General features: G+C 36.4%; 1 long non-coding RNA gene across 10 annotated transcripts in view; it reads right to left on the reverse strand.

The window, feature by feature from the left end:
- LOC125397736 (uncharacterized) overlaps positions 1-23,728 on the reverse strand; it is a 184,796-nt gene that overhangs the window by 87,487 nt on the left and 73,581 nt on the right. For all 10 annotated transcript variants that reach the window (XR_015736315.1, XR_015736310.1, XR_015736311.1 and 7 more), the window contains 2 exons: positions 22,734-22,824; positions 8,704-8,755 (listed from right to left, as the gene is read on the reverse strand). This is a non-coding gene — a long non-coding RNA (uncharacterized LOC125397736). The remainder of the gene's footprint in view (positions 1-8,703; positions 8,756-22,733; positions 22,825-23,728) is intronic.

The following is a 23,728-nucleotide window of genomic DNA, read 5'->3' on the forward strand; positions in this document are numbered from 1 at the left end:
AAGGGAGCCATTTTAGGGTTTACAGGAGACTTGATTATATATGGGATCCCAGGTCCAAGGAGAAATCCCCCAGATTGCTCTCTGGACAGAGGAGAGGGTGCCTGAATCGGCCTTGGCCCATGACCATACTGATGTATATTTTGCTTATCACCATAGATCCTTCGTCTGGAGAAGGACGGCTATGCAGTCGGAGGCCCACATTGGAGCACCGGATTGAGCCCCCCGAGGTCCGGAGGGGGAGCGGAAGGAGGAGGAACATGAAAGATGAAATCAGTACTGCGAGGGATGCTATCACCCACTGATACAAGGGAACGGATCTGATGAGAGTTTACCAGGGCCAGCCGGACTGGGACTGAACGAGGACGTGATCTTGCCAGATTCTCGGAATTTGGCCGAATTCTCTGACTGTGGCTGGCACGGGGTCTTTCTGAAAAGCCATTGACTATGACACTGGGACCTGTTTCCTCTGCATATGCTGGATTTTGGGGATCCAGTCTGTTTGGACGCTCGCCTTCCTGGACCTGGAGGGAGGGGGAGGGAGCTGGAGCTTCCCACAGGGCAGGAAATCCTGACTGCCCTGGGGGACGGAGGGGAAGGAGGGGGGGAGTGGGGGGAGTGGGAGGGTGTTGGGAGGGGGGGCGGAATTGGAAACTTTTATAATTTAATAAAATTTACTAAAAAAAAAATGGCAGTATGTCAGACAATCTAACTGTCCAAGGTTTTCATAGTTTTTTACTTACACCATGTGTGAGGTCTTACAAGACGCATATGACGTCCCTCCTACATGGTTATTTCTAGGATTCACCCTTTTTCTTATATTTTATAGTTTTTTCATGAAAATATGGTTTGACAATAGGAAAATGATGCAGTCTTTACAGACTGAATACAGGCTTCTGTAGAGAGGAGTTGCAGGCAGGCCTGCTTTTCATCCTGCCCGGCTCCTGCATGGCTAGCTTAGCCCCAGAAATAATAACACACAAATTGTATTCATTTAAGCACTGCCTGGCCCATTATCTCTAGAGAGTTAGTTACTGACTAACTCTCATATCTTGATATTAACCCATTTCTATTAATCTGTATCACACCACGAGGTTTGGCTTACCGGGAAATATTCAGCATGTCTGACCTGGTGGCTGGCTTCATGGCTTCTCGCTCATAGCCCTCTTCCCAGCATTTTGTTCTGTTTACTCCGCCTACCTAATTTTCTGTCCTATCAAGGGGCCAAGGCAGTCTCTTTATTGACCAATGAAAATAACACAATAGACAGATAACCCTCCTCCATCAGGCTTCTTAGAAAAGAAGTTGGAAATTCAAGGAAGGACACAACAATCTGAACGTACAATTTTCAGTCAGCTGAGGTACTTTTACATACAACACAGACTGATGCCCAACACTTCAAGACAGAGATTGCAGTTCTCAAGGAGGATACTAGGACTTTGTTTAATACAACTCGGTCAACTGAGCTATTTTTGGAAAAGGTACAGTATAATAGTAATTCATTTAAGGAGAGATTCAGCACTCTGGAGAAGAAAACAGCTGATTTGACATAAAAGTAATTCATTTAAGGAGAGATTCAGCACTCTAGAGAAGGAAACAGCTGATTTGACACATAATAGTAATTCATTTAAGGAGAGATTCAGCACTCTGGAGAAGGGAACAGATGATCTGGCACATAATAGAAATTCATTTAGAGAGAGATTCAGCACTATGGAGAAGGAAATGGCTGATTTGACACATAAAACCCAATCCATGATGGTGGGTGCTGTTGAATTTATTAATCGGACTCTGTCAAAGGGATATGACAGTTTGACTGATAGAATGTCTCTCCAAGAAGGTAATATACATGTCATGAAGATTATGTACAAGAATGAGATATTATCTCTAATGGACAGACTTCATACCTTAGAATCCTCAATGAGGATGCATTAAAGCAGAATACTGGACAGGAGATCCAGACCTTGCAGAAGGCAGTGGCAAACAGATTTGAAAAGATTGAGGAAATTATCAACTTTGATGACCAGGAGCAAAAGGTAAGAAGGAAAATTTAACTTTGTCAGTGTGTAAAACTCTGAGGTAGTTTCCCCAGAGTTCTACCTGCCTTTCCAGTAATAACATCAGAAAAAGTAGCTGGCTCCAAATACCCTAAGGTTATCAAGGAACATACATGGGAGCCCGTACATATGAGTGATTTAAAAGAAATTAAATAAGCAATTGTGACTTACAGACTACATTTGTCCTTTGTTAGAGAGATGGTCAAAATCTGGGCTTTCAGTAACAAAGACAGACCTCACAATTGAGCTCAGTTAATCTCAGCTGTCCAAGAAAGTGGGCCACAATTGCACTGAAGACGCCTTCTTAAAGAGGAAGCAAGAATTTTAGAGCAACAGGAAAGAGCAAAAGGAACTGAGATTTCCCTAGATCAAATTCTAGGTGACGGACGTTTTTCTGATCCTCAGGACCAAGCTCTTTATGATGACCACATCCCGTCCGTATGTACCTCAGCAACTTTAAAGGCTTGGGACAGGGTTCAGGAACCAGGTCAGAGAGTGGAATCATATCTTAGGGTTAAACAGGGTCAGAGAGAACCCTTTAGTGACTTTTTGCAAAGAATAACTAGGGCAGTACAAATAGGGATAACTGACCCAGAAGCTAGATGTATAATAATTGAATCTTTAGGTTATGAGAATACCAATGTGGAGTGCAAAAGGATCCTGGGGCCTTTAAAGATCAGATCAGTGCCCTTGGAGGAATGTGTTTTGCATACAATGAATGTCAAGACATTTGACTATGATACTGAAGCATGGGTAGGAGAAGCAATTTCCAATGGTAGGAGAAGACATCAAAATATCAAATGTTTTAATTGTGGTAGAATGGGACATATGAGAAGGGATTGTAGACAATGGATTTCTAGGAATAATGCCTCTTCTGGGAATAACAGGAACAGGAGGACTCAGCTTTGGGTTTATATAGAAGGTGTGGCAAAGGCCGACTTTGGACCAATGAATGGAGGTCAGCAAGAGATAGACAAGGCAAACTGATACCATTGGGAAATGCCATGGGAGGGCCTCTCGCAGGCCCCCCCATGATGAATGTGGTCCAGTCATTCCCAGTTACTGTGGAGAACATATCTCGTCAGGAAAATTAGAAGGTCCCATGCCTGCTGTCAAAAGCAAACAAGGTCTGAATGATGAGATAATTGTGTAGAATGAGTCAAGAAATCTGATGGGACCCAGCAAACGTATCTTCTGACAGACTTCTATAAATGAACAAAGACCAAAGCTAAGAGTGTGTATAAATGACATTTTTATTGAAAACTTATTGGACATGGGTGCTGATTTAAGTATCATTACTCCAGAATCTTGGCATCCAAATTAACCTCTTCAGGAGGTAGATGGTACATGGAATTGAAACCCTATCTTGGGTAAGACAAAGCACGAAATGGGCTGAATGCATAGGGCCAGAAGGGCAAATAGGAAAACTAAGGTCATATATAGCAAATATTGCAGTGAATTTATGGGGTCGTGCCCTATTGCAGCAATGGAATACCCAGATTAACATTAATGCTACCCCTAAAGCTTATATTTCTGAGAAAAATATTAGAAGATATTACAGACAATGAATACCGGCCATTCAGGCTGGTGGGAGGGTTGTAGGAAGGGGAGAGGGTTAAAGAGAAGGGAGTAGGGGAGGAATGCGGAAAGCTCGGGGGACTGGGATGGGGGGGAGGGAGGAAGGGTGGATATGGGATAAGGGAAGAATATATCTCAACTAAGGGAGTCATTTTAGGGTTTACAAGAGACTTGATTATAGAGGGAATCCCAGGTCCAAGGAGAGGTCCCCAGATTGTTCTCTGGACAGAGAAGAGGGTGCCTGAACCGGACTTGGCCCATAACCATACTGATGAATATTTTGCTTATCACCATAGAACCTTCATCTGGCAATGGATGGAGATAGAGACAGAGACCCACACTGGAGCACTAGACTTAACTCCCTAGGTCCAAACGAGAAGCAGAAGGAAAGAGAACGTGAGCAAAGAAGGCAAGACCAGAGGGAACCTTCATCCGACAATGGATGGCGATACAGACGGAGACCCACATTGGAGCACCAGACTGAGCCCCCCAAGGTTCAAATGAGGAGCAGAAGGAAGAAGAACATGAAAAAGGAAATCAGGACCGCGAGGGGTGCGATCACCCACTGATACAAGGGGACTGATCTAATGAGAGTTCACCAAGGCCAGTAGGACTGGGATTGAATGAGCACGTGATCCAACCAGATTCTCTGAATGTGGCTGGCCCAGAGTCTTTGTGAAAAGCCATTGACAATGACACTGGGACTTGTTTCCTCTGCATATACTGGATTTTGGGGATCCAGTCTGTTTGGATGCTCACCTCCCTGGACCTGGAGGGAGGGGGGAGGAGCTTGAACTTCCCACAGGGCAGGAAACCCTGACTGCTCTTAGGGATGGAGAAGGAGGAGGAGAGGGAGTGGGGGGAGTGGGAGGGTGTTGGGAGGAGGGGCGGAAATGGAAACTTTTATAATTTAATAAACTTTGAAAAAAAAACCTTAGATGGTAATAAAGACTTGAACAGTCCAGAGAATTAACAGTTGAAGCAGAAAAGGAATTGACAATAGTTGCGGAAAAATTATAGGAGGCACATTCACCTTTTGGGTGAATCCAAAATTTAGTTGTATCTTCATCATATTGCCTTCCAGAATTTCTCCTACAGAAATCTTCATACAGAGAAATGATATTATCTTAGAATGAATCGTTTTTTACCACATAAGTCAAGTAAAAAAATAAAAACTTATGTGGAAAAAGTCTCTGAATTAATCATAAAAAGTAAATTGAGACTTTGTCAACTAGCAGGTATAGACCCAGCAGAAATTATAGTGCCTTTCACTACTGATGAGATAAGAAAGTTATGGGAAGACAATGAACCATAGCAAAGAGCTTGTGCTAATTTTTTTGGAGATATGAATAGCTACTCTCTGAAAAGCGATAGGCTTAACCTTATAAAGAGAGCTTCTTGGATTCTTCCTCAAATCGTACGTGATGCTCCAAAAACTGGAGCCCGTACATTTTATACTGATGCCAATAAATCAGGGAAAGCAGGTTATAAATCAGATGAATTGAGTAAGGTGGAACAAAGCCCTTATAATTCTGTCCAGAAGGCAGAACTATATGCCATTCTTATGGTGCTAAGAGATTTTAAGGAACCTTTTAATATAGTTACTGACTTGCAATATGCAGAAAGAGTTATCTTGCATATTGAAACCACTGAATTTATACCAGATGATACAGAACTGACTTCATTGTTTATCCAGATACAAGACATGATCAGGAATAGGCTTTGCCCTATGTACATAACATACATCTAATCCTATACGGGTCTGCCATGACCTCTAGCACAAGGTAATGCAGAAATTGATCAATTATTGATTGAAAGTATGCTACAGGCCTCTGAATTTCATAAAAAAACATAGTGTTAATAACAAAGGCTTGAAGAAAGAGTTTTCTATAATGTGGCAACAAGCTAAGGAGATTATAAAGAGATATCCTACTTGCTCTTTCTATAACCAAACACCACTACTTGCAGGGACTAACCCAAAGGGTACTCAAAGAAATGAAATCTGGCAGATAGACATGTCCACTTTGCACAATTTGGAAAATTAAAATATGTACATCACAACATTGACACTTATTCAGGTTTTCAGTGGGCAACTGCTTTAAGCTCAGAAAAAGCTGATTCAGTAATCACTCATTTATTAGAAGTCATGGTCATCATGGGTATACCTGCACAAATAAAGACGGATAATGGTCCAGCTTATGTCTCTAGAAAACTGAAATGGTTTTTTGCTTATTATAATATTGTAGAGCCCTCCTCCATCATAATATTAAGCAAGATACAGGTATACCACACAAGCCTACAAGTCAAGCAGTTATAGAAAGATCAAATCAAACTATAAAGGATATTTTAAACAAACAGGAAGGGGTGGAAAATAGCCCCAGAAATAGATTACATAATGCTTTATTAACCTTAAATTTTCTTAACGCTAATGAAAAAGGGACAATGGCAACAGAAAGACATTGGATAATGGAAAAGTCTGCTGAATTAAATGAATCTGTTTATTTCAAGAATATGCTGACCTCACAATGGAAGTCAGGAGATGTGTTGCTTTGGGGAAGGTTTTTTGCTCTTGTTTCCACAGGAGAAGAAAAATTGTGGATACCATCAAAATTAATAAAGATTTGGTTTGAAGAGGAGGAATCTCTTGGAAAGGAGAAATGACAGCTCATCCACAATGATGATAATCATACAAGTGGTAAGAAAAACATATAGAATGGAAGCAGAGTTCTGTTCTTATCTCCACAGGAAAACTCTCATCTTCAAAAAAATTCACGGGACCCTGGATGTTTGAATACTGACATATGGAAACAATTTACAATCCAATAAGGATCAACAAGAAAATCGAATAGGTTCCATAAGTGAAAATAATCAAAACATACTTTTAGATATAAAGGAATGTACTTATATTTATAAATATATTGTGTTGGTTTTGGAGTTGGATTCTGGCTCAGTTCCTCTCTAATTCCAAGTCTGTTATTAAGAGAAAACCCAGAGTTTCTCTCTCATAAGCCATGATATGGGACAGAAGGAGAAAATAATTTACAAAATTTATTTGCCTTTCCTCATATCTATTTTTGTCGTTATCATGCCGTTCATTGAATATATAGGTTTGTATATGTCTATATAGATAATATTTAAGTTTTCCATAATGAACAATAAATTTCCCTGCAGTAATCTTAGAAGGTTTCAGGAAGAAGATGGCGCCCCACAACAACAACTCTACCTGGTTAATATGATGTCATGATGCTGATAGTGCTACTACAAGACCTGCTTTGGGTACCAGCTTCACAAGACAGTTCCAACTTGGTTAGTTGAAATGGTGTACATTTTTTACAACATTCTGGCCAGACTTCCACAACATACTCAGAGACTCTTTGCAATTTTACCAGACCAAATATTAGTCTTGGAATTTAACCATCATTTACTTTAACAGTATCCCCTAGAAAGAACATCACCCCCATGACAGCTGGAAACAATTTTAGAAGACGACATCCCCTCTCCCAGCAATGTTTTCCCTCAGGCTTAGGGACATCATTTAGGGATTGATTATAATTGGTATACGGTTGAGGGATGGGGAGGAATTTTATAGGCTCAGGGATCTTTTTTGAAAAAAAAGGATAATTGGATGATAGAATAATAGATTGGTATTTGTGAGTTATTGTTTTTAGACAATTATATTGGTATCGATTCTTGTATATTGATACAAAGTTAAAATATATTGAATATTGTATCCATGTATGCTTCTACCTCTTTTTGAAAGATTGTTTATGTATTGACATATATATTTACCATATTGCAGTGTACACTGCTACCTCTGGTCAAGATACATTGTTTATATTTGAAGGTCAATGTCCTCATTTATTACACAGTTGTTTATTGTCTTACTCTTTCAATTAGATAGGTATTGAGAATTATAGAACAATAGTCATCTCTATTTGTCATATTTATAATTAGACTAACCAGGTTCCTTAGATAAATAGAGATTATATTCAGTATATAAAGATAATCTTCAACCTCCTCAAAGAGCTGTAGAAAATGGCCTTTAATCTAACCTAGAGTTCCATGGGAGTGAGACACAATTGCTCCTAGCAACACTGATCTATTCTCGAGAGAATGTTGAGCACCAAAGACACTCCACCTGGAGCCTTTCTTCTTGGCAGAACTGGCCTTTGGGCAAAGAAATGCCCAGACCTCAACCACTGACAGAAATACAGAGTATTCGTAAATGGATAAAACAGGACTGTCATATCCTGCCAAGACAGGGTAAGATAGTTTTGAAAAGTTTCTTGCTTTTCAAAATGGTATGTCAGTTACTTTAGGCCTTAGCCAAAGTTGATTGCTTCAATATTGCAAATGAGACTTTGGGTGATTGCTCAGGTAGTCAGTTGTCTCTGTCATTTGTTACACATTTTGGAAGTTTCTTGATTGCACTTCCAGTTCACTCAAGTAATATTGTTTCCCTTCTCAGATCTTTGATGGAGTTGAAGATTAGATCATTGTAGCTACCTTCCTCATGATTTAGCCAAGCTTAATTTCAATACAATATTTAGACTCCTTGAAATAGAATGCTTAGTAAAACTTTCATTATGCATTCCTTGCTTAATATTGATTATTACTTGTAATTTTATATTTGATATCTGTTTCTATTGTATAGAGTTGTATTGGGTTTGGATCGATCTTGTTTAGACAAAAGGGGGAGATGATGGGGAAACTATCAACCAATCACATCTAATTAGGGTGCGGCTACCTGGGGCCCATGTAGAAATACAGGGAGATCCAGGTGCGCTCCCCTCTCTCTATATGTCCCCGCTGGACATATAGGACATTGGACCTCCCACACTTGTAGTGTGAGTTTCAGCTTTTTAACTATTAAAATATAACTGTTATTCTTGAGCTGGTCTGGTTATTTATCGTACTGACCTAATTTGCCAACACATGTTTGATTTCTAAGAATGAAATTAAGACTGCTTTCTCCCTAACAGATCATCCATATAAAACATACACTAGAATAAGTGGAATAAATCCTTTTAGGTAGAGAGAGTAGTAGAAGCTGTTGCCTCTCTGTGCAACATACCTGGCTTCTATTGAAAGCCTGGAATCTGCAAATCATCCTCTTCCCAGAATTCCTTTTAACAAAAGAGAGGAATGACATATTAGTATGGAAGGGTAATTGCCTTATTCAAGGATAAGTATAAATGAAGATGGCTTGTTCCTTCCCTGCAGACCAGACCTGAAATAATTATATAAAACTATATTAATAGCAATATTTCTTGGCAAATGGCTCTATAATATTCCTAGCAGAAGCTCTTACATCTTAAAGTAACCTATTTCTATTATTTTATATTTTACCATGTGGCTCATGGTTTACCAGGAAGGTTATGAGTGTCTCTCTACCTTTGGAACTACATGGCATCTCTCTGACTTTGCCTAGTTACTCAAAGTTCTTCTGTAACTTTGGGACATCCATATTTATTTGCCTGGTCGATATATATATATATTCATATATATATATGAATCCCTGCTTGGCTACATTGTGCCCTGCTATAGGCCCAAAGCAGATTCCTTATAAACAATGTTGATAAAACATATTCATAGCATACAGAGGGAAATCCCACATTGCCTTATATTTTCTGTCTAAATAAAAAGGAAAATTTTAATTTTAACATAGTAAAATTACATATACAAACAGATATCAAGCAAGAATTACAATTACAATATTTATATTTACTTCATTATTTATCATAACTAAGGAAAACTATAATTATAGCTATCTGTTCTTCAACTATATAAAAGATTCAAGAAATATATAATATTACCAAAGTAAACAGAAAGTGCATTATAAGCAACTCCCAAAACTCTAGAATTGACAGAGACATCTTGCTGCCTTAATAGTCACTCAAAGTTCTTCTGTAACTTTGGGGCATCCATATTTAGCCTAAAGGCGCATAGCAACAGGCAGACTTTTCCATGAAGCAGTAACATTCAGAGCCAGTTCTGCCTATATTGGCAGTTTGTTGGTCACTTTTTTCTGTAACCTGCAGAATGTCTGTCAGTTACTTTCATGAAGCAGGAATCCTGAAAGACTGTCATACCTTCTTTGGACTAATTTCAGCAGTCATTTTCCTGTGGGTCTTGCATGTAGAGTTCATACACTATAACAACCAAATGGCTCAGACAATAGTAGTTTCTTGCAAAAATGGCTAGCAAACTCTACAATTAGACACTTTGATACCCATAATCCTCTGGAATCTATGTTACTTACTCTAAACCATCAATAAGGTAAATTTTGGGTGCTTCTGCAAATTCAAAACAAAAAAATTTTGTCCCTCAATCCCTGTGTTTTCTCTCTATACTACCTCTGTTTCTTTCTCTTTCCACTACCTTGTTGAAAATGTAGAATGTTCTTTTCTTGGCAATCAACCTGTATATATATATATATATATATATATATATATATATATATATATATATATATTTGAAGCACTAATTGATCCTTGAATTTTGAAAGATAAATAAATTATTATAGAAGGAGTACATGAAGTTTTAAAAGATTTTTGACAGAGGCATCCAGGACAAGTTTAAAGATGAAGAATAACTGGATAAATAAAGATTTACCATATATACATATGTAATTTCAAGGACTAAGTAAAATAAACTTAATAAGCCTCATGTCACCCTTTTATTAATTGTGATTCTAAGGTATGAAAGGATATTTAAAAACTATGATCCATGTGGCATATTTCTAGGAGCCAATGAGTTTTCAAGCATGCATATGTGTGAGTACCAAAGGATTATCAAGTAAAGACTATGTGGCTATTTCTCAATCTCTGTCAATGAAAATTACATTGTTATTCATGTAAAAAAGGATCCTGTGACATGATATTTCATAGAAATGATTATGAGAGCTTCTCAATATACAATTTTAAGATAATGTCGTGGTTTCAATAACAATGCTGCCCATAGAATCATAAATTTAAACCTAAGTCACTAGGGAGCAGCAATATTAGGAGGTTTGACATTACTTGACTTGATGTGAACTTCCTAGAAAAAGTGTGTAACTGGGGATATACTTTGAGATTTCAAATGTTCAAGTCATCCCCAGTGTTTCTATTCTTGCAACCTACAAAGCCAGATAATGCATAACACTTCACTAAGGAAAAATTTCTTACAACAAATGGTAGCAATTTTGTCATTGTTATGCATCATGTTATCTAATTATTGATCAAAAAATTATATATAGAAAAAATGACTAAATATAATTAAAAGTGTTTAGCTCTCCAAATTCATCTGTCTTTTCTAGGTTTCATTAAAAATATTTGTCCTCATTGATGTTTATCACTATGGCTGAAATGCAAAATTTCTTTCTTTTACACTTTGTAAAAACTATGTGAACAAGGATTTTAAAAACCTGTGTTTCTCAGGAAACTGGGAGTCAACCTACCTCAGGATCCACCAATTCCACTCTTGGGAATATACCTAAGAGATGCCCAATCATACTACAAACCATTTGCTCAACTATGTTCATAGCAGCACTATTTGTAATAGTCAGAATGTGGAAACAACCTAGGTGCTCCTCGATGGAAGAATGGATAAAGAAGATGTGGCACATTTACACATTAGAGTTCTACTCAGCAGAAAAAAAAAAAAGATGACATCTTGAATTTTGCATGCAAATGGATGGAAATAGAAAACACTTTACTGAGTGAGATAACCCAGATCCAAAAAGATGAATATGGTATGTACTCACTCATTAGTGGATTCTAGCCATAAATCAAAAGACATTGAGCCTATAGTTTATGATTCTAGAGAAGCTAAATAAAAGGTGAACCCAAAGAAAAATATATACTTATCCTCCTGGATACTGGAAGTAGACAAGATCACTGGGTAAAAGTTGGGAGCTCAGGGGTGGGTGTGGTGTGGGGGAAAGGGGAAATGGGGAAAGAGAAAGGAGAAGGGGAAGATTAGTAAGAGCTTGGAAGAACGGGATGGTTGAGATGGAGGAAAACTGAGGAAAAATTTCCTTAAAACCTGTAACATAATCCTCAAAAGTCTATGCATGGCTAATCTTTAATTTAAATAGACCATACTATATTTAAAAATTGCATCCAATTCTTGAAGAGGGAATTAAATAGAAACAATAAGTAGATGAGAAAAAGATTGAAAAATAAATAAAATAAAAATGTGCTTATGATCTTTAACAGTTCTAGATGTTTTGGATACAAATGGATATTTGGATGATATTATTTTCCTATAAAAGAAAACATAGCCAATGCAGACAAAGTCTGAAAGATTAGAGCTTTGTTGCAGAAAGTCTGAGCTTCTTACAAATATTTATAAGAAATAGGATTTAAGGGTGATTGTTTAATTACTCACATTTATGAACTATTAAGTTTTTAACGATCTAGTCATAGTATTAAAACTTAATTAAATTATGTATATCTGATCACATACACCTTTGCTGGAACAATTAATCCCAGTGAGTTGAGATGTTGTCAGAAGACCAAGAATAAAAAAAGGGAGTGTGCATACAAATCCCATGTCTACATCACCACCTATCTCTTAAAAACCTTCCCTCTGCTAGTTCAATTTTACACTATGATGTCTCTTATGTAACATAAATAAAAATAATTTGATATCAAATAAGACAGGAACTACCAAATAATAATAAACAAAAATGAAGTAAAAAGTTAAAATTTAAAACGAGTCCTGACAACCTAAATAAAAAAGAGAGGTTAATCAAGAGACTCAAGTATTTTTTTTTGTTGTTGTTTTTTCGAGACAGGGTTTCTCTGTAGTTTGGAGTCTATCCTGGAACTACCTCCTGTAGACCAGGCTGGCCTTGAACTCGCAAAGATCCCCCTGCCTCTGCCTCAGGAGTGCTGGGATTAAAGGCATGTGCCACCACCTCCGGGCTGACTCAAGTATTTTTAAACCATCATAAGGAATAAGTTAATTTATCAGGAAGTATAAAATATTCCACCACTCTAAATTAAAAAAAATAAATATAAGCACTATATACATAATATTGTGACTTGCCATTTCTGCAAAGCAGTTCTCTTAGAATTCAAAGGTAAATTTACAAATTAAATAAATAGAAATTCAAAGCACTGTCAAAATGACAAGGAATCAATATTTTACACTTTCTCAAAATTATCTAATACATATAAATTATGTACATCGATAAGAGGAGATTGTACACATTTTGGAAGATACCCTGCCCAGCAGGGGACACAACTGACTAAAAAGAACATCAGAGCCAGTCAAGAGAAAACACCTTTCTGATAGTTGGTAAGGCAGCCCAGGAGACTACTAAAATAATTTTCTGTTAGTACTGACCTTGATTGCTTCCAAGAAGAGGAAGTAAAATGCCTATTATTGAAACACTGTGTTTTTGTTATAGAACTATAAAAATTTGAACAGAAACTACATAAAACCCTGAAGCCTGAGAATTAGATATCAGAGACCAGGAATTTCTTAGGAAATCTGTCACAGAAAAAAAAAAAACATTCAATTGTATCATTTAGTTATTATACCTTTGAATGACAATGACCAACACAGCTAGTTTTCACTAAAAATGCACTACTGGTTCATATATCTTATCAATAGCTAATATCTTATAATTAAACTCAAGTCTTCTTAAAAAAGAGGTAAAGAATGGCTAATACTGCAAACCACCAACATGGCAAGGTTAGTGAGTTCATATAATTTATAAGCCCTTACCACCACTTTCAAAGATATTATAGTATCTAATAGCAGTACAATTTTGAAATTTTATCCACTGAATACTGTAGAACTAGGGACAGCAAATGCATTAAACAGGTTGTACTGATACAGAGTGTGTGTATTTGTGTGTGTGTGTGTGTGTGGTTGTGTATGTATACATATATAAAATAGATTTGTGTGTATATACATAATAAAATAATTTATTAGAAGGTAATGAATTTTAGAGTGGGGTAACTCAGTAAGAGTTTGAGAGACAGTGATGTGGAAATTATGCAAATAAACAAGTTTTTACTGAGTTCTTACATTTTAAATATAAAAGGGAAGTCTATCACAATGAGTTAAGAAACACTGTTTCAGCAGAAAAGGAGAACAAGACAAAAGAATTGTAATTAAAATAACCAAAACTCATATAAATGTATGAAAACTTTATTGAGAAAGATAAATTCAAGAGGAAAAAAAACTCAAAGAATCGGGTCATGGATTAAACTTAAATATTATGAATTTGAAGGGACATAATACCTAGAACCCAAAAGGTTCAGTGTGTCCCCAAAAGTTAGAAAGAAAAACTACAAGTGGATGTCACTTCACAGAACATTTCCTGGACATTGTCTTCAGAGAAATGGCTGGAGAAAATGAGCAGTAGCTGTTTATATAGCAAGAAACATAAACTGTGTCTAATTAAAATGAATAAAATGTAATACTTACAGAAACAGAAGACATATACAAAATATATGGATTTAAAAATATACCAGCAAACATATTACTACATGAAAACATAAAAATTTAATGGAATATTACATGCAAGAAATGTAATTGAAAAGGAAAGGGAAAAATAAAACAAGAATTTGCATTACCACCAGCTAGGTGTGGAGAGTGTGTCTTCAGTGGAACCTTTTCAGAGGTTGGGGAGAAGCACTTCCTCCATGCCTGAGACTGAGATGACCATGAACAAGCTTGTGAGACCCTACATCAGGATTATAAAATAAACAGGAAAACGTTTAGGAATAAATATTGAGAAACTGTATGCTTAAACAGAAAAAAAAAACATTTTCATAGGATAAGTAAGATCTACATAAGGTTTAGAAAGTTCAAATTTTCCAGACAAGTAGTTTCAATAGTATTATGACTGCAACATTCACAGGCAATATAGCTATTACATACAGTGGGCATACAGACCTCCATTTATGCCATTCTTTTCTTGCAATGTTCAAAACTTTTCTAAAATTTGTATAGAACGACAAGAAATCCAGTACTGATGAAACTGTCCTGAGAACAAGAACAAGAAAGGAGAATTTCATTCACGCTTCTTGTTTTTAGATGTGCTGAAATATGACACAACACACACACACAGACACACACATACTCACACACAATTCTAAATGTATCTGAGATAAATTAGGGGCTCAAAAATGTCATTTACTGCTAATAATTTAACTCATCTTATAAATTGCTAAAAGATAAACTAGGTGTGCAGACATAGATTTTATTGAGAGAGAGAGATAAATGTCATCTCTGCCCTCTCTCTGTGATGGGTCTAACTTAATGTATTGCCACAGTTACCTTCCCTAGCAAGGGATGCTGGAAAAATATATATTTCCTAAGGAAAAAAAGAAGAGGCCGCCTGGTATCAAACAGCTAACTGAGACTATAGTTATGAAATATGAGGTACACTGGTGCCACCTAGAGTTTCACATAAACTATAGACAAGCAAGTGTCAACAGCAATGCTCCAGAGACAAATCTTTTCTTTCATATAAAGATAAAGCAAAGAATACTGGAGAAAATGTACTTCATTCAAAAGATTTGAAAAAAAATCATTTTAACAATGGAAGCACACACACAAATGGTTTTGATTACTTAATGGTCAGCACTGAAAATATAAAAAAAAATTAACAGTAGACAGACCAAATAGGGTGTCTTTAGTTATTAAAAATATGTATGTACATTGATACAGTTATGTACATATAATATCAAGGAATGTTTTAAATGGACATGAATTTGAATGAGAGTAGGAAGGGATATATAGGAGAGTTTACATGAAGAATGCAACAGGTTAAATTTTGTAATAATATTATAATTTCAAAAGTTAAACAATTTTCAAAACTATAATAATAACTGCATCTTGACATACTTTCTTGCTATTTTTCTTTCCCAAGTGAGACCTGAAGAAACGTCCCTTCATCCATGAAAGGGCATCCATAAAATTAAAAGGAAATTGTTTTTAAATTCTAATTTTTGAACAACTGTGCTTATTAGTGTTACAGATATAATTCAGGCACATGATTCAAAGAAAATCTCAACCCAGCAATGGCAATTACTTGGGACAGCTGCAGGGCAGGATCTTCTCTGCAATATCAGACAGCATTTCCACTGAAAGGATCCAAGTACCACAATAATCATTTTTATATTTATAAATAGACAAATTTAAAAAGGCTTTTCTAACATTTGCCTGGAAAGTCACTTGAAGTTCTTATGTAACATTAGGGTATCTGATGTGGAATTCCCATATCTATGCTGTGAATACCATTGATAAAGAAACTTTTTTGGCCTGTTGATAGAGCAGAACTTAGTTAGGGAAGGAAAACTAAACTGAATATTTTTAGAAAGAAGGAGGAGTAAGGGAGAAATGATATAGTCCCTACTGGAGACAGATGCCAGACAGAATTGTACCCTGGAAGCCACAGACACATGGTGATGCACAGATTAATGGAGATGGGTTGGTTTAGGATATGAGTTAACCAGAATATGTTAAAGTCATTAGACAAACAGTGTTTTAAATAATATACTTTCTGTGTGATTATTTAGGGACTGAGCAGTCAGGGACCAAAAAGCATCCCTTATACAACAAAATGGAGCACAATGTGACCAACTAAAATTCATTTAAAAGCTCAAAACAATTTTGTATACCTTTCCTTACTAGTTTACAAGACAGATCACTTTCTCCTCTCTATCTCTCCCCCAACATATAATATTACTTTATGAGCATTCTTTAATACTGAAATATGTCACTTAAATCTGCCAAGGGCTTTTGGTATTTTAAAGATCCAATGGAACAAAGACATAAGCAAAGATATTAAATATCCACGAGATGCTCAAAACTCCTGCTACACACACAACACTATTATCCCTAATAATTTGGGCTTCATACATAGACTTAATTATCCTTAGGTCTCTCAGAAATACTTACTCTAATTCTACCATCCACAATCTTCTGATTTCACTGGGAACTTCACTACGGATGGACAAGTATCTCTATGGGCTAGTCTATTAGAGACTGATTCCCCTTGTACATACTTCTCTTGACTTGAGGGATAATAAATGGTCAAATACGATGAGGCAGTCCCCTCTGTATGCTCTTAAAATGTTTTATTACCATTGCTTAATAAAGTAGCTGCTTTTTGCTAATGGCTTAACAGAGTAAAACCAGGCAGTAATCCAAACAGCATTGTAGATGTATATTAGGCAGAGTCGAGGTGACACCAAGTAGCCACCACAGGAGATAGAAACCCACCGTATCCTTAGCAGTAAACCACAAGCCTCGTGGTAAAAGGCAAGGTAATATGTGGGTTAATTTAAGATGTACGAGCTAGCTAAATATATGCTAAAGCTATTAGCCAAAGAGCATCACAACTAATATAGTTTCTTTGTAATTATTTCAGGTCAGAGCAGCTGGGCAATAAACAATAAGCCTCCATCTACAAGAAAACTGCTAGATTTATTTGCTTCAATAGCCATAAAACTGATCCCAATACATAAGAACATAGTAATTGAGAGTCTTACTGATAAAGTGTCTAGAATAGAGAATGGGCACATATATAAAAGGCTTACCTGAAAATTTATAGCCACCATCTTACAGAGTGTAGGTAAAAACACATTGGTCCTGCTGTGTAATTTCACTTTTCTAATTTAAACATCTCACTCCTTTTAAAGCCAAAAGAAAGGTAACGATACATGTGCACAATTATTCCCTGGTACTCAGGTGATAAAGCTTTGATATATGAACATGCCTCTACTTGATATCTCTCAGGAAAAAGAAGATGAATATCCCAGTATTCTTGTGATTATACACAAAAAAGTTCAACTACTCAGGGGATCCACCATTAAAGGAAAGGTTCTGACAACTACAAACAACTCAAGCTGTCTCCACTCACATTTCTGGCTTTGGCAAATTTCATCTCAGAGCATATCTTGGATCACTTTTTTCATTACTTCAAGAAACTTTAAGATTACTTTGTAGTCTTCCTCCATTCCAGATGTTAAAGACAGTTAAATGGGAACAAGATCTCTCTTCTTCCATATTTCCATTAACTGCTTCCTCAAAGAGACTCATAGTGCACAGAAACAATATCTGACTGAAAGGGAAGCTTTGTTAACCAATTATCTTCAAGAGATGGGACCAAGATAGGGTGTGGCTTTCTGGGACATGGAAAAAAAAAAAACAGGCGCACAGCACAGGTGCACTCCCTCTGTGGTTCCCATAAAGCAAAGCTGAGCTTGGAATTCTTGTTTCTGTTTCATGAGTTTTTTCCCATAAAAGTAAATAAAAATATAATTGTTTTATCTTTTAGCTAGCCTGGGTTATTTCCTGAATCAAGCTAACTTCTACATATGACCATGAGGTAAAAAGAGATTCAACAGAATGACTTTCAACGGGGAAATTTACCATGTGCACCTCTTGGAAATCTGACCCCCTACCTACGAAATCAGGAGGACTATTGGATATTTGAACTCCAGTTCCAAGACATAAGTACTTTCTCTAAATTTTGCCAGAAAAAAAAATGACCACAAAACCATATGGGATCACAGCTTCCAGCTGCACATTAGATTACTCACAGGTTCACTGCTCAGGACTGCAGTTGTGGGTCACTGCCAAAGCTGATTTCAGTTTGAAGGCACAGCAGGGAAGACTCACATGCTAAGTACACATGGTTGTTTCTCAGATTCAGTTCCTGATCTTTCATGATGAAATCCTTGGAGAGCAATTCATTTATTTAAGGAATTAATACAGATGTGAATAATTATATGGAAATAATTGGATAAGGAAACTAATCAAAGAGGCCAGAATTTTATGGTAACATGGGGTATAGACACATAGAAAGGAAAGGGGAAACCGTGGGCATGGTACAAGCAATAAATTTTCCATTGTATTATCATGTAAAACCAAGTAAAAACCTTGTGCCCACATAAATATGTCAAGACCAGGGGTTGCAAAAGAAAGCATTCCAGTATTTGGAAAAAGACTTAAAAGTTTCCTTGAGTGTCACAAAATGTTAGTCTACCTAAAATGCTAGTCTACCTGCATTTCTATAAACAATTCTGTTTTAAATTAAAATTAATTTAAATTAAATTAAAATGGGGACCAATACAGGAAGATGGCAAACAGTGAATTATAGCCTCCAGATTCATGTACGTGCTTGTGTGCAAAAAACCTTGGAAATGTACTATCTAAAAATACAATACAAAGATCAGTAAGTTCCAAACTTTATACACAGCAAAGTATATTTTGAGAACACGTGGACATATAATGAAGTTCTGAGGAAATGTATCTTTTTTGACATGGATATAGCCAGAGCTAGGTCCCAATGCATCAGACTCATGGGATTGTCAAAATCTTACACAGGTGAGACTCAGTGGAATAGCAAATCTATCCTCCTGGCAAGCTTCCTTCTAAATGGATATATACAATCTGAGGTGATATTTCATAGAAACATATTATCGGTACTAGCCACATTTGTCTCCTTTTTCTTCCATATACCATAAACCTGACCTCTCAACCATATACAGGAAATGTACCTCTTGAATCCAGTTACAATGGATTAACTTCACCAAAGCAAACACAGCCTATGGACTCCCAGACCTTCAATAGACATGTCTGAATGTCTGTCCTTCCATCATTCCTTTGTCTATCCTAGTTACATTAACTCCAGAATCACTGTAGAAGACAGAATAAAAATGATATACACCCTCAAGTGGGTGATAAGAACAAATGTTATTTTGTGGAGAAATCTTTGAAAGGTGGTGGGTAGGAAATCCAGCACATAGGTGATATTATTCTGCACTGAAAAACCTTATGAAAAATCACACTCACCACCTCCATCTCCTTGTAACATTTCTGGTTCAGTCCAAGTTCCCCAAATTATCCCTTTAGATGGTTACAAATTCCAAATGGGCTACACCTAAAATAGTAACTAAAATATCACAGAGAGACAAGAACAAAAGCACGAAAGGAAAGACAGAGAGATGGAGCAGACAATGAAATAAAAGGTTTGCAAATCAAAAATGTAATGAGAAACTACTGTTCATGATATACAAACTACAACTCTATCCTCAATAGAAAGTTTTATTTAAACAAGAAAATTCTAAGATCAGAAATTTCTGCAATGTAATTGTGGCAAAGATCCAAAAACAAAACCATAAAAAATCTTAATATGTTTAACTGTATGGAAGCAAACTCTTAAGAGCACTGTGACTGTCAGGCTACACAAAACTAAGAGGCATGCAGTTAAGTGGATATACACTGAAGTGAACAGCTCACTTAGCCTATCTTTTTGTTGATGTTTTAGATGATTGAAAGTTTTCACAATATGAGAAAATGTGAATAGGAGTGCAGAATGCAAACTGTTTGAAGAAACATTAAACTACAATTTTACAATAAAAAGTTTACACACACACACATATATGTGTGTGTGTGTGTGTTATCAGGTTTAACCACAGGTATCAGGCATAATGGCAATATGACAGGTAAAGTGGACTAGGACAGCAATAATGTTTTTGTGTACAGGATTTACTGATGACAGAAATATTTGTCTGTAGAGAGGCAGTAAGGACAAAAGTCAATTTACAAACAGCTAGAGAACATGGTAACTAAAGAAGAGGGGTTTTGTATATAATATGATTAGATAGATTTATATCAACTTGACCCAAGCTATCATCATTTGAAAGGAGAGAACCTCACCTGAAAAAATGCCCTGAGTAAAATCCTGTTGGGTATTTTCTTTGTAGATGACTGATGTGGGCAGTCCTACCTCATTGTAAGCAATGTTACCATTGGGATGCTAGTTCTAGGAACTACATGAAAGCAGGCTGAGCAAGCCATTGGAAAAATTTCTCCATGCTCTCTAAATACTCTCTTGCCTTCAGGTTCCTGTCTGGGGTCCCTGCTCTGACTTTGGAGATAATGTAATATTGGTTGTAAGAGTAAATAAAAACTTTTCACTCACCAGCCCACTTTTAAAAAGTAGACTGAACAAATCATGACATTAAACAAGTAAACTAACTCTCCATGACCTCTGTATCAACTCTAACTTCATAATTCCTGCCCTGTTTGAATTTCTGCCTGGACTTTCTTCAATGAAGGAATATGATGTGTACATGTAACCCAAATAAACTCTTTCCTCTCTAAATTGACTGTGGTCAAGGTGTTTCATACAGCAGTAGTACCTGTAATTAAGACAGCAGTTCGTACCACAAGTGAAATATTGATTTCTCAGAATTGATCATGTGATTTTGGAAAGACTGTAGAAAAACCTTGATCTTCTGAAGTAGAAAGGTCATTCAATATTAAAAAGTAAGTGATCTGTCCTTTTGCTTGAAAGATAAGAATGTTGAGACTAGTGCAGATAGTGGAGATCTGCTTGAGCAATTTCATATGGATGCAATAATTTTATAAGTTCATTTGTGTGTAGAATCTGTGGTGTATGGTCAGCTGAAGCTGAATAATCACCTGCGACTAATGACAGACCAGAACCAACCAATAATAAAGAATAATATTTGCATTGGACCACTTGTGTTGGCCACAGACCAGTTGGATTTGCTGAAGGAAGTGGAGGCAGGCAGATCATGAATTCAAGGCCAGCCTAGCCTATATATTTAGATGGGCAGTGGTGGTGAATAAATTTAATCCTTTGGGTAGAAGATGCATATGGATCTCTGACTTTGAGGCTAGATTGCTCTACAGAATGAGTTCCAGAATATCAAAGGGTACATGAAGAAATACTGTCTTGAGAAAAAAAAAAAAAGATTTGATGGAACAGTGTGTGCTAGTCAGATCAGGCTGAAGAATCAACTCTGATTAAGAAGAGTCTAGCATCATTGAGATGATGTCTTCAAACAAGTGTATCTGAGCATTAATACACAAAAGCTATGTTCCAGAGGTAACCAAGGTTGTACATCACGCTAGCAGCTAAATGTGGGACTATACATGCTACTCAGGTGGTTCTGGTATTGAAGGCATGAAAGGGTGTTGGAGAGCACAGGATATGTATCATTATGTATCACAGGTAGTGTCCCTGTCAGTGGCCCAACATTATTGTGCATGTGCTGTCTTATTTTCAACCTGACAGTCTAGAGTCATAGGAAAATAGGAAACTCAGTTGAAAATATCTTCATAAGAAATTGCTATAAGAATCTTATAGAGCATTTTTTAATTATTGATTGGTGGGGATTGATGGGGAAGTATCCATCAAACTGTGTATGATACAACCCTGTGTTTGTAGTCCTAGGTTATTTATAATTTTGGCCTAGGCATCTATGAGGTTACAAGATAGTAGACAGCACACATCAATAGCTTCTGCATCAGTTGAGCAAGTTATGTGAGTCAACTGGGAATACTTCACTTTTATCTAAGGAAGAAAAGTAACTACTCTACATAACCACATAAATATTTCTTAATATATAATATTCTTCATATTTGTACACAATTTTGCATGTGTATTTATGTAAAAAACCATTTATGCAACTGAGGAGCTTAAATGAAGCAAATATAGTAAATCAATATATGTGCTGTCTTCTGATCAGACAATGTGAGAAAATTCTTTCAACCATGCTTACGGTTCCATCTATATTCTGTGGGGAAATAATGCATGGGTGACTCTGCATTTCTTAGAAAAGGCTCACATTCTTCCATAGAAATTGTTTCTTCACTTATATTGCAGGCTTGAAACATATCTATTTGCTGGATTTCCAGTAGAGATCCCAATAAAATTTTGTATTTTTTGTTTGTTTGTTTGTTTTGATTTTGATACATTGGAATAGATGCATGATCCTCACAGAAAAAGTACTGTTATAATAACATACTATTCAAATTAGACAGATACATAATTGGAAGCTATAATTTTTAGAATTAACTATGTATGTCTGTAAGATGTCATTTCTTTAAAAACACCATAGGAAATCAGCTAGAACATTCTGCACATTTTTTGATGAAAATTGTTGAATAAAATTTCAAGAATTCCACAAAATTAATTCATCCACTGTTTGTAAGGAAAGTTATTAATAGAAAATTTAAATATGACTAAATAAAAGTGAATGCTTACAATTTTATGCTATGTATTTAAGTGACCATAAACTGAACTTTAATAATAAAAAAATGCAGTGTACTCACTTTTCATGTTCCAAGGTCACCGGCATTCCACACACATGAATGCGATTCATCTATTTATCCAAATGGAGCAAATCACTTTCCTGAACAAAATCTTGGGGAAAGAGAGATAAAATAGTTAAGTATCACCCACCACTACACCTCTCTCACCTCACAATTGTAGTATGAGGGCTGGCTTGTTGGGGTTTCTGTCCCGCCCAGTACCCCAACAAGCCAGCAAGTCCCAAGGAAAATCACACGGAGTCTACATTAGGTTATAAACTGATTGGCTCATTAGGTCAGGCTTCTTGTTAACTCTTATAACTTATATTAACCCATTATTCTCATCTATGTTAGCCATAATGGCTACATACCTTTCTCTGCTGGGCAAGTTACATGCTGCCTCTTCGGTGGTCTGTACAGGAATGGCTGAGAGAGAGCTTCTGCTTCCAGAATATTCCCAGTCTCTTTGCTCCACCCCTACTTCCTGTCTGGCTTTCCCGCCTATACTGCCTGCCTGGCCAATCAGCGTTTTATTAAAATATGATTGACAGAATACAGATAATTCTCCCGCACCACACAATAAATACAGAAATACAAATGAACAACCACTCAGTTACAGAGCAAGAGTGACCACCTAGAATCTATGTTGCTTGGTCCAAACCATCATATCAGGTGGGCTTTGAGAACTTTTCCAGATTCCAGTAAATACTTTGTCCTTCAGTCCTTGTGTTTTCTCTCTATACTACCTCAGTTTCCGTCGTTTTCCACTAACTTGCTGAAAATGTTGAATGTTCTTTTTTTGGCAATTAACCTGTACATATTGATTCATTAGTTTTGAAAGATAAATAAATTATTACAGAAGGATAACATGAAATTTTAAAAGATATTTGATAGGGGCATCAAGGATGAGTTTAATGGTGAAGAATGACTGGATAACTAATGATCCACCAAATATACATATGTAATTTCAAGGACTATGTCAAATAAAATTTAAAAAGCCTCATGCCATCCTTTTA

Source organism: Myodes glareolus, chromosome 24 (assembly GCF_982192425.1).
Source record: "Myodes glareolus chromosome 24, mMyoGla1.1, whole genome shotgun sequence".
Classification (NCBI taxonomy): domain Eukaryota; kingdom Metazoa; phylum Chordata; class Mammalia; order Rodentia; family Cricetidae; genus Myodes; species Myodes glareolus.